Below are 9,396 nucleotides of genomic sequence, written 5' to 3'. Positions count from 1 at the left end.
AGAGAGAGAGAGAGAGAGAGAGAGAGAGAGAGAGAGAGAGTCTTTTTGAGACAAGGTTTCCTTGTAGCCCCAGCTGATCTGGAACTTACTATGTAGACCAGGCTGGCTTTGAACTCACAAAGATCCACCTGCCTCTGCCTCCTGAGTGCTGGGATTAAAGGTGTCGGCCAGCACATCCGGCTTCAAATATATAAATTTATTTCTGTTCTGGTTTCATATCATTTTTCCTACAACTCTTATGTACATTAGCATGCTACCAAATGATAATATTTTTACCTTTAATGTATTATTTTTCTCCTTTGTACCGCCATAAAATAGATAATTTATTGGTTTTCAAAGGCTTTTTGATCTTGTGTTTTGTGACTGGCAAATTGTGCCTATGTTTAATTTCTTTCAGTTAATCCTGTGTCTTTTCCAGATATACAGTAATGTATTACAAAAATTTCCCATCTTGTGTTTTACTTTGAATGATACTATAATGGTGGAACCGTATCATTATGTGTTTGTACAAACCTATAGAATGTGCAGCACCAAGAGTGAAATCTATAGTAAACTATGGGCTGGATGATTATGATGTATCAATGAAGCATCATCAGTTATAGTAATGTGTCATTCTGGTTCATGATGTCAATAAATGAGGAAGGTAGTTCATGTGTGGTGGCAGGGTTGTACACAAAATCTCTGTGTCGTCATCTCAACTTTGACTTGGACCTAAACTGCTCAAATATAAAACCCTACATAAAAATTCTTCGTCTTCCATTTTTTCCCTTCCCAATATTTACAGTCAGTTCGTTTTCATACCATGTTGCCCAAACAGGAATTTACTAGAAACACTAAACTTATAAATGAATAAAAGCATTCTTGTTCGGGTTCAGTTTTTATAGGAAATTATGTTTTTCATAATTTCCAAGATAGGCAAGTAGGTTTTTGAATTCTCTGTTAGAAACATAGTTGAAAGGAAGAATGGTGGCTTACACCTGTAATGTCAGAACGTGGGAGGCAGAAGCAGGAGGATCTGGAGTTCCAGCCCAGTAGTGGCTACAAAGAAAGATCCTGTCTTAAAACAAAACAGAGCCAAACAAAAGACATTCTTGGATCATGGTAACCATACATAGGAACTAGATGTTATTATCTGTTTTGAAGTCAAGGTCATAATAGTAAGTGCTTTGGGTTATTTAATAAAATCATCAGACATTTTTAGTAAGTATTTGCATTTTACTTGTTGCAGTTTGGTTATCGTTCTCACATCAGTGAAAAGTAGTCTGGAGTACCGGGTGGAACAAGTGTCTGAATTCAAATCCAATTCCACCTCGCACTAGTTTAACACAGTGTTGTGTGGTAGGGAAAGCATGGGCCCTGTCATAAGACAGAACTGATTTAGAATCCTTGCTTTGCTGCTTAGTAGGATTTTACTTTGGAAAAGATTCACTGTATCTGTTTTGAAGTCGAGGTCATAATAATAAGTGCTTTATAGAAATTATTGTGAGAATTAAATGAGTTAACACATGCCTGGTATGGAGTAGTTCCATAGTAAAGGATATCATTGTAATTATTTAGTCCTAAGGGAGAATAGGCCTTTAAAAAATAGCATCCTTAACTTTTGTTTATCCTTTTTGTATCATTTTTGTCAGTATCATTCTTAGTGCATTTTCCTTTGAGGGCAATTTTTAAAAATACATGATACTTTGCAGTAATCAGGGCAATTCCTTTAATACATTCCTCAAAGGCTTGGAGGAAAACCGCCTTGTAAATCCATCAGGTCCCAGCGTGTTTTGGAAGATGCAGTTCTTTAATATTTGTCTTGTCTTCTGTGTTTATTAGAATATATCCAGATGATTTTGACAATTTTATCTAACTGGAAAAAAATGTCCAAGTTTTAGAAATCTTCTTTGCAACCTAGGAATTGTTGATCAATTTGTTTACCTGTGCTTACAATTATTTCAGCATTCTGCTACTTACTGGATTGCCTTACCTTTTCTTCTCAAAGAAATATAGTCTGTGCTATTTTATAAAAGCATTACCTTGGAAGCCAACATTCATTTGACTGTCTAAACTTTTTCAACAACTACATTCAGCTTTTTTTCTGTTTCTTTGTTTGGATGCTTTGTGTGAACCGCAAACTCCAAATTCCCAACTCTGAATGAAAAAGACTTTTCAGGAATGAATGAATGAATAACGAATAGTGCCAATAGCTCTTGAACCACCCTTCAATGGTTTGAGGCTGCTTTCTAAAATGACCACAAGTGCTACTGTGAAGAAGCAGCCTGCCGAGCATTTCCAGATCACAGCAATAATTAGCAAACTGTACTATTGCAGATAGTACAAAGCTGGTGAGACTAATTCTGCCTGTTCTTAACGGGGGCGGGGGGGCGGCGGTGCCTTGCTTCTATGTCCAGTTGTAGAGGTTAATTATCTTTTTAAGAGAATAATAGACGAATTATGTTGCTGAGCTGAAGAAGAAAAAAAGTAAATAAAATTCAATATAATAAGACTGCAAAAAAATCCTTAAAATCCAAGGTATAGTAACACATTAGAGATTTTAAATGTTCACCTATCTGGCATCTTTAAAAAATGCTTCCAAATTTGTTCGTTGGTGGATTATAGTAATCCTTCTATTACTAGATCAATCTGTAACCTTTAGAATTCTTTCCTACATCAGTCAAAGTTGATTATATTGTATTGGAAGAACCTTCTATTTGAGGCTGCTACGTCTTTATCCAGTCTTAGCCCTACCTTTTTATGTATTATTGTCCATTTTAGGCTTTAAGATGTAGCAGAGCTTGGAAAGAATGTCCCCAAGGCACATTTAAATGTTTGCTCTGTTTGAAAGGTTGGGGCAAAGGGATATGACTGAAAGTTTGAATGCAAGAGTCGCAGACCGGTAAACTTTGAATATTTGGCAGGATAAGCATTCTGAGATGCAATTGAGGAGCAGGTGTAAGTGTTACGAGATTTAAATGTACATACATGTATGGTAAGATCTCATCTAGACTATCAGTGAATACACAACCCTGTTTTTCCTTGGTCCTGCCCCAATTCATGACTAAGAAGAAAAGAAGGTAAAAGTGTTGGGTAGTTCTAACAGGCTACTAAAGTGGAAAGTAATTCCAAGCTGACTTCACCTTAGGAAATGGGACTTTCTAAGAAGCTGAGGGGAGGGAACATCACTTTCCTATGGCCTTTTGGAAATATTCCCTAGTGGCTCCAGGGGCATAGAAATTTGCTTTGCTTTACTTGTGGAAGCCATTCCACCTTGGATAAAAGGAAGGCAGCTTACCAGGATAAATTTCTCTGTAAATTCAATTTTCTCTCTAGTGTAGGAAAGAGAATAATAAAATGTCATTTAAGCTTTCCACTGGTCAGAGATTTCAAGAAAGACACTACTGAAACTATACTATCCCAAGAAAGGGCAAATTTCCTGGGGATTATATCCTATGGTCCTGCTAAAACAGTTATTCTAGCAAACAAGGAACAATAAAACTGGGCCAGTTTGTGTGGCATTAGGGAAACCCCAAGTGTCCCACAGGAGACGACATGGATTGCCATGGCCGACAGAGGTAAGGGAATTGGCGTTGGCCACATTTAGTATAAAGACTCCTTTGTTGAGTCACTGCAATAACAGTTCCTCATTTGTTGGATCACTGGGTATAAAGTTATATAATTCAGCCTTGCCCTTCTCTCCAACCTCCTGTAGTAGCCAACGCCTTGTCTTTAACTGTGGTAATTCTTGGACTGGCAAAGCCACTTCCTATATGCCAGACAAATTTGACATTTTACAGTAGTGCAGGGAATTTGGCAAGTATGAAGGAGGTGGGGGAGAAGTGCTTAGGAATTCCTGAGGTAGTAGAAAGTCCTGATTGGTTTGACTTATGCTAAGATCCTTTACATAGCTAGTCACACCCACACCGGCCCTGCTTGCTAAACACTACTGCAGATTTTCTGTTATGTGAAGAGCAGTTTCTGCCCAGTCTTCTCCTAACCAGTACTATCCTACTCTGATTATCTTACATTTAACAAATACAGATTAATGTCTTGCCTAAAAATTATCTGCATTCTATTTGGATCAGTCCAGAAGAATTAAAAAGTATAATTAGTTGGAGCATGTACTCTACTCAACTGCTGCTTAACTATCTCCTGCAGTGGTTTTACACTTTGTGTAGAGCTTGTAGAATTCAGTCCTAGGTTGAAGCAGTTGATTGCATGCAGAAGAGCAGTCATGAATTGCTATGAGCTCCTCACTGACGATCCTGCATATGAGCGTGTTATCAACTACAATTGTCCTCATAAAATTAAATAAAAGCACGCGTTTATTATTGTGGGGCTCCAATTAAGGGACAGCTGGTGCTCCTATTACACTTGCATTAAATCGAAACTTGTAATTTAGCTGTCCAGATGCACATTTTTAAATCAAAATATAAAATTGCATTTGCTTTGTCCAGTTTCCATTCAGAAGTATCGGGAATGTTACCTCAGGGCTCCTCCGGTAAACTCCCTTAAAGGAGGGGAAGCATTTCCTCTGATCAACGTTTTTCTCTCTGAAGTTTTTAGAGAGAAATAAAAGATGTGAGCATCTATGGAAGGGAGGAGAGCCTGGAAGGCAAATGGTGAGTTTTTACCCCACAGTGCATGCATCGACCAAGATCGTTTTGACATGACCTATTTCAGAACGCCACTGATTTCTGTAGTGTCAAGAAACGCTCGGCATTACAATTCTAATTGGTACTGAAGCTCTAGAAACTTTCATGCCGGCCTCGCTTTCCACTGGGGTGTGTGCCCGCTTCCGTCTGGTTTTGCTTTTTGTATAACCTGAGCTTTATGATTTGCCCATCCCTTCCCCTTATAATGAAATGACAAAGGACATTCCCGGCGAAGGCTGGGCGTCGGGGGTTTGGAGGGCGAGGCGCCACACCCCCTGAGAATAAAGCCCGCGCTGCGCTCTCCGAAAAGCAAGCACGAAAGAACGAACGAATCACAACACAAAGAGTATATTTTACGACGAAACAGCGCCCTACAGGAAGAAAGTGCCCGACTCCAAGTGAGCGCTGCAGGAGCGCGACTTTTTGGCGCTCTTTGAGAGCAGCGAGAGGGAGGCGGGGGACCGAGAGTCTGGGGCGGGCGCGGGAAGCGGAGCAACACGCGCCGAGTTCCCGCGCCTTTTCCCGCCGCCAGCCGGGGCTGGGAGCTGCGCGCTGAGCCAGGTGAGGTTAGATGGGTGGGCAGCGGGCGGTGGCGGGGTAAAGGGGGGAGGCCTGGGGGGGCGCGATGCGGATCGCGACGCGCTACCTGGGCCTTTGGGGCGGGGCGGGGCAGGAGGCCTGAGGAGGGCGGTGGAGGATGGCGCCCCCCCCCGACCTCGCGGACTTCCCTCGACTTTTCCTGTGGCCACCTCAAAGCCCCCGCACCGCTCGGGACCCCGCGAGTCCTTGGCGCGACTCTGCGTTGGGAGGAAGCGGGGTAAGCACTGAGCCCCTAGGCTGCCGTGTGAGGTGGACTTGGTGGAGGGGGACCGTGATGGTGGGGTACCCGCTACAACCCGGGGCACGCCTTTGCCCGGGGGTCGGTCGGGGAGGAGGCCCGGTCGCCATGACAACCGCGAGCCTCAGCTGGAGCCGGGTGCCGGCCGGCCTGCCATAGCCGGCCGGTGGGAGCTGTGGCGCTCTGAGGTGTGCTTGGAGTGGACTGAACCAAGGCGGCGCGAGCGCGGGGGAGGGCCGGCGCCTCCCAGGCCCCTCCTCCAGACCCCAGGCCACCAGGGCGCCCCGTCCGGGACCCGCCACAAACTAGCGTCCCCCCTCCCTCGGCGGGGGCAAAAGCCCGAGGACTCGAGGGGAGCAATAGGGAGCTCAGGGCTTGTCGTCTTAGTCCCCGAGTCCCCGAGTGCGTGTTTCTGAGACTTGACGTTGTGTACCCCACTACGGCTGACTTGGAGCCAGGTAGCACGTCCCAGCCCTGAAGTTCTAGACGTGGGGCGGGCTTTAATTTGCTTATATCTAATGATTTCGGTACCTCGCTTTAAAATGGCGGCATTCACTATACACCCCGGCCAAAGGCTCTCCAGGCACCGGGGCCACTCGCACAGCGCTGCTCTTTTGCTTCTCCCGCTACCAGATGGCACGTGCCGCTGCCGCCTGAGAGCAGGGCCCCTTAGCCTCTGGGTCTGAGCTAGCAGCAAAAGGTAAGGCTGGTGATGAGTTGGGGTTTGTGAGACCGGCTGCCTTGCTGCAACGCCGATGAAATAGACTACATTTTACCCCCCCACACTCCCCCATGGCAAATAGCAGGAAAATGAGTCCTGCAACTTGTTGCGATTTTTTTTTTGAGTTTTGATCTTCCTCTTCTTTCCTTTCTTCCCCCACCCCTCTACTTTTTCTTCTTTTTTAATTTAAAGGAATTTCTTGCATGGCATGTCATCAGCAAATGCTTTCGACAACTAATTTTCCCATTTCCATGCGGTGTCTGATCGGTGCCGTAGCAGAACCACATCTCTGCCCACGCTGAGTCGACTCATTTGAGCAGTTTGCTTTTATCACCTGGGGCTGAAGGGCATCAGGGTAGTTTTAAAAAGAATAACTAGTTATTAACACTCACACAATATGCTTCTGTGATCAGAAGCTTGACATTTAGACTATCAGTGTCTATCATGTTTTAATTATGGTAGACGTACTCCGCTTTTCAAAGCACTTTATTGAATGGTATACATATATACAAATACGTGAATTTATCATTTTAATTGATGTGTTTTCAGGAAGTGTTTTTCTTCTAGATGTTCTTAATTGCCGTTTATAAACTGGTCTCCATTCTCCACAGCCTCTCCATATGTGTGTGTAGAGTTCACGAAAAAACATCAATTAAAATAAAACAATTGCAAGATTTAATTTTGAAATGATTGGTAATTTATTACAGTGCTGGCTTCTTGGTTTAATTAGTAAGTCTTTGGGTGATTATTGACATAATGGTTCGAAAACAGACTGTTGATATAACCAAACAAATGACTAGCCGTCAGTGCCTAATACAGTTTATCCAAATATTTCCTCTCTTCTGATGAAAGGCATATTGACAATGAGACTTAGCAGAGATGTTGGCTTGTTCCTGATTATAGTCACATTTTCTCTTTTGCCTATGCAAATTTAGTCCTTAATTTTATTTTGAGCTTGTGAAACTTTGGAGTGAATGCTTTCATATTTATGAAATCCTCTGTAAATGTAGCCTAGGTAGATGTTTGTCTCAAGACCAACTGACAGTAGTGTACCTCTGTCCACCTGTTACTTCTCCCAAGCAGTAGAAACTACTTGGTTGGCAGACAGTGCTGCCAACTTTAGCAGTTGTCTGGAAAGGAAGGAAAATACCGCTTTGTACCTAATAAAGCACAGTGCAGTTTTTCTACCCAGGTGCAGCAGTCTACCGAGAAACAAAGACCCAAACTGCTTAGAATGGAATTTACCGTATAATACTTTCTTTACTGGTTTTAGGTTATTGTTCAGAGAACCATGTGAAGCAACTCACATTTGAAAGAGGAGTTGCTACAGGTAGAGTAATCCATGCTTGCATTTATGCAGTGGAGCGATGACAAAAATAAACTTCTCTTATTTTTAATGACTACAGACTTATATCCCCATTCTATAACCTGGGCTTCTGCATGTGCTGCCTTGTGGCTAAGTGATTTTGAATCAAATGTATCATTTTAAAAAGTGAAAATATTAAACCTTGGGGCGGGAGTAGACAATCTAAACTGGTGTTAGAGGGATGAGGAGAACAATTTTCCAGTTACCACTCTGCTGTCTTATAGAGGGATGAGATTAGAGATGTATGAAACATTAAGTGAAAGAGTTTGTGGAAAACATGTTTGGAGAGAGAATTGGTACAGTGCTGAGCTACAGGTGGTGACTGTATGTTTTACTCTACTTCTAAAAATGACCTCATTTCTCTGACTTCCTTTGCTGCCTTAAGCTTGTATAGTGACTCCCAGGACTTATAAAGTAGCTTTTCTTCAACTGTCCACTTCTGGCATTTCACAACACCTGCTTTTTAAGACCTATGATTATGAGTCAAAGTAGCCTTAGGATTGTATTTATACCCATGTTCTACCTAAATAGTGTTTTGCACAAGTAGATGTTTAATAAATGTTCAGCTATAAAGAAAAAATAGGTAGTTTATAAATGCACAGAAGAGATTTTGTGCACACCTTTTAATTTAAACAGAAAGCTCTTTTGTCTGCTTGTAAGAACCTAAAAATGTAGATTAGAACGTACATTCTCCTAATTGTATTCTACTTGCCTCAAATGAGTTCTCCTGTCTGCTGTTGTACTTCCAGAAACTTGTGTAAGTCATCCTTTTAACCAGTAGGTGTATTATTATCTGTCCAGCAGCTTTACACAATGAAGAAGTAAAAAGCGGCTTGGAAGTAAAAAAGGGTTTTGTCTTTGGAGTGGCTACACAGTACTACAAATGCTGGAACACTGACAATCTCTTGGCTGTTGTGCAGATGTTGGCAATATAGCTTGAAGTACACTTCAGTTCTCCATTCAGCTGCCTTTGCTTGTGAGGGAAGAGGGGAGGGAAGAAAGGGAGTGAGAAGCCTTAAAGTGATGAAGATGTTCATTCATAAAATTTTGTACTTGCCCTGCTTCTAGTGTGATAAATTTGGAAAGGTGGCAGAATTCCTGTTTTGAAAAGATTTTGTCTGATAGGATTACAAACAAGGACTGGGGAATACAGAGAAGAACAAGTTGCAGTGCATGTTTGACAAGTAACTTGATCTGTCATTAAGGTGAAGTACTGGCCAATGCCATGTTAAAATTCTCAACCATCTTAGAGATATACAGGTTGCATTCACCTTTATGTCATAAATATGCCTCCATGGTTTTATTTTTTGTTATTATTTCGAGACAGGGTTTCACTATGTAGCCCAGGCTTGCCCTGAACTCTGATCTTCATGCCTCAGCCTCCTCAGTGCTGTGGTTGCAGGTGTGGGTCACTGAACCTGGCTGCTGAGTTGTGACAATAATTGAACAAATGGATTTTCACCACTAGAAATGTATGCAATGTCAAGAAAATGGAAATCAGAAATTATGTGTCTTTGTGAGATTTTCTGCCCTCCCTAGGTTAGGTATGATATGATGCTTACTTCAAAAATGGAAACCTGAGCTTCAGATAAAATGAGGTGAATATTTTCCTTGTAAGATAACAGGCCGTGTCTGGGTACAAGTTTAGTTGTTTGTCAGCTGCGTAAACACAGTAAACATAAACTGTGACCACATAGGTGCAAAAAGTCTATTTAATGTAGACTTTAAGATCTATAGGGAATCAGACAGTTATATGGTATCTTACTCTTCTGAATACTTCTATCTGGCCTTGAGACAGCCAAGTAACAATGCTGGAAAGACAACTTACAGAATT

At 42.1% G+C, this 9,396-nt stretch overlaps 1 protein-coding gene across 11 annotated transcripts in view; it reads left to right on the top strand.

Moving 5' to 3' along the window:
* The first annotated feature begins 4,967 nt into the window (after positions 1-4,967).
* Mbnl3 (muscleblind like splicing regulator 3) overlaps positions 4,968-9,396 on the top strand; it is a 110,673-nt gene continuing 106,244 nt past the window's right edge. For 8 of the 11 annotated variants that reach the window (XR_003848466.1, XM_029560444.1, XM_029560445.1 and 5 more), the window contains exon 1: positions 4,968-5,198. The gene's annotated coding sequence lies outside the window, so the exon portion shown is untranslated. Of the gene's footprint in view, positions 5,199-5,437; positions 5,455-6,045; positions 6,176-9,396 lie in introns of those variants that run through there. The other 3 variants (XM_029560439.1, XM_029560438.1, XM_029560447.1) reach the window with 3 other exon arrangements.

This window comes from Nannospalax galili, unplaced genomic scaffold, assembly GCF_000622305.1.
Source record: "Nannospalax galili isolate Female #2095 unplaced genomic scaffold, S.galili_v1.0 scaffold371, whole genome shotgun sequence".
Classification (NCBI taxonomy): Eukaryota; Metazoa; Chordata; class Mammalia; order Rodentia; family Spalacidae; genus Nannospalax; species Nannospalax galili.
This window is presented reverse-complemented; position numbering and strand designations above follow the sequence as displayed.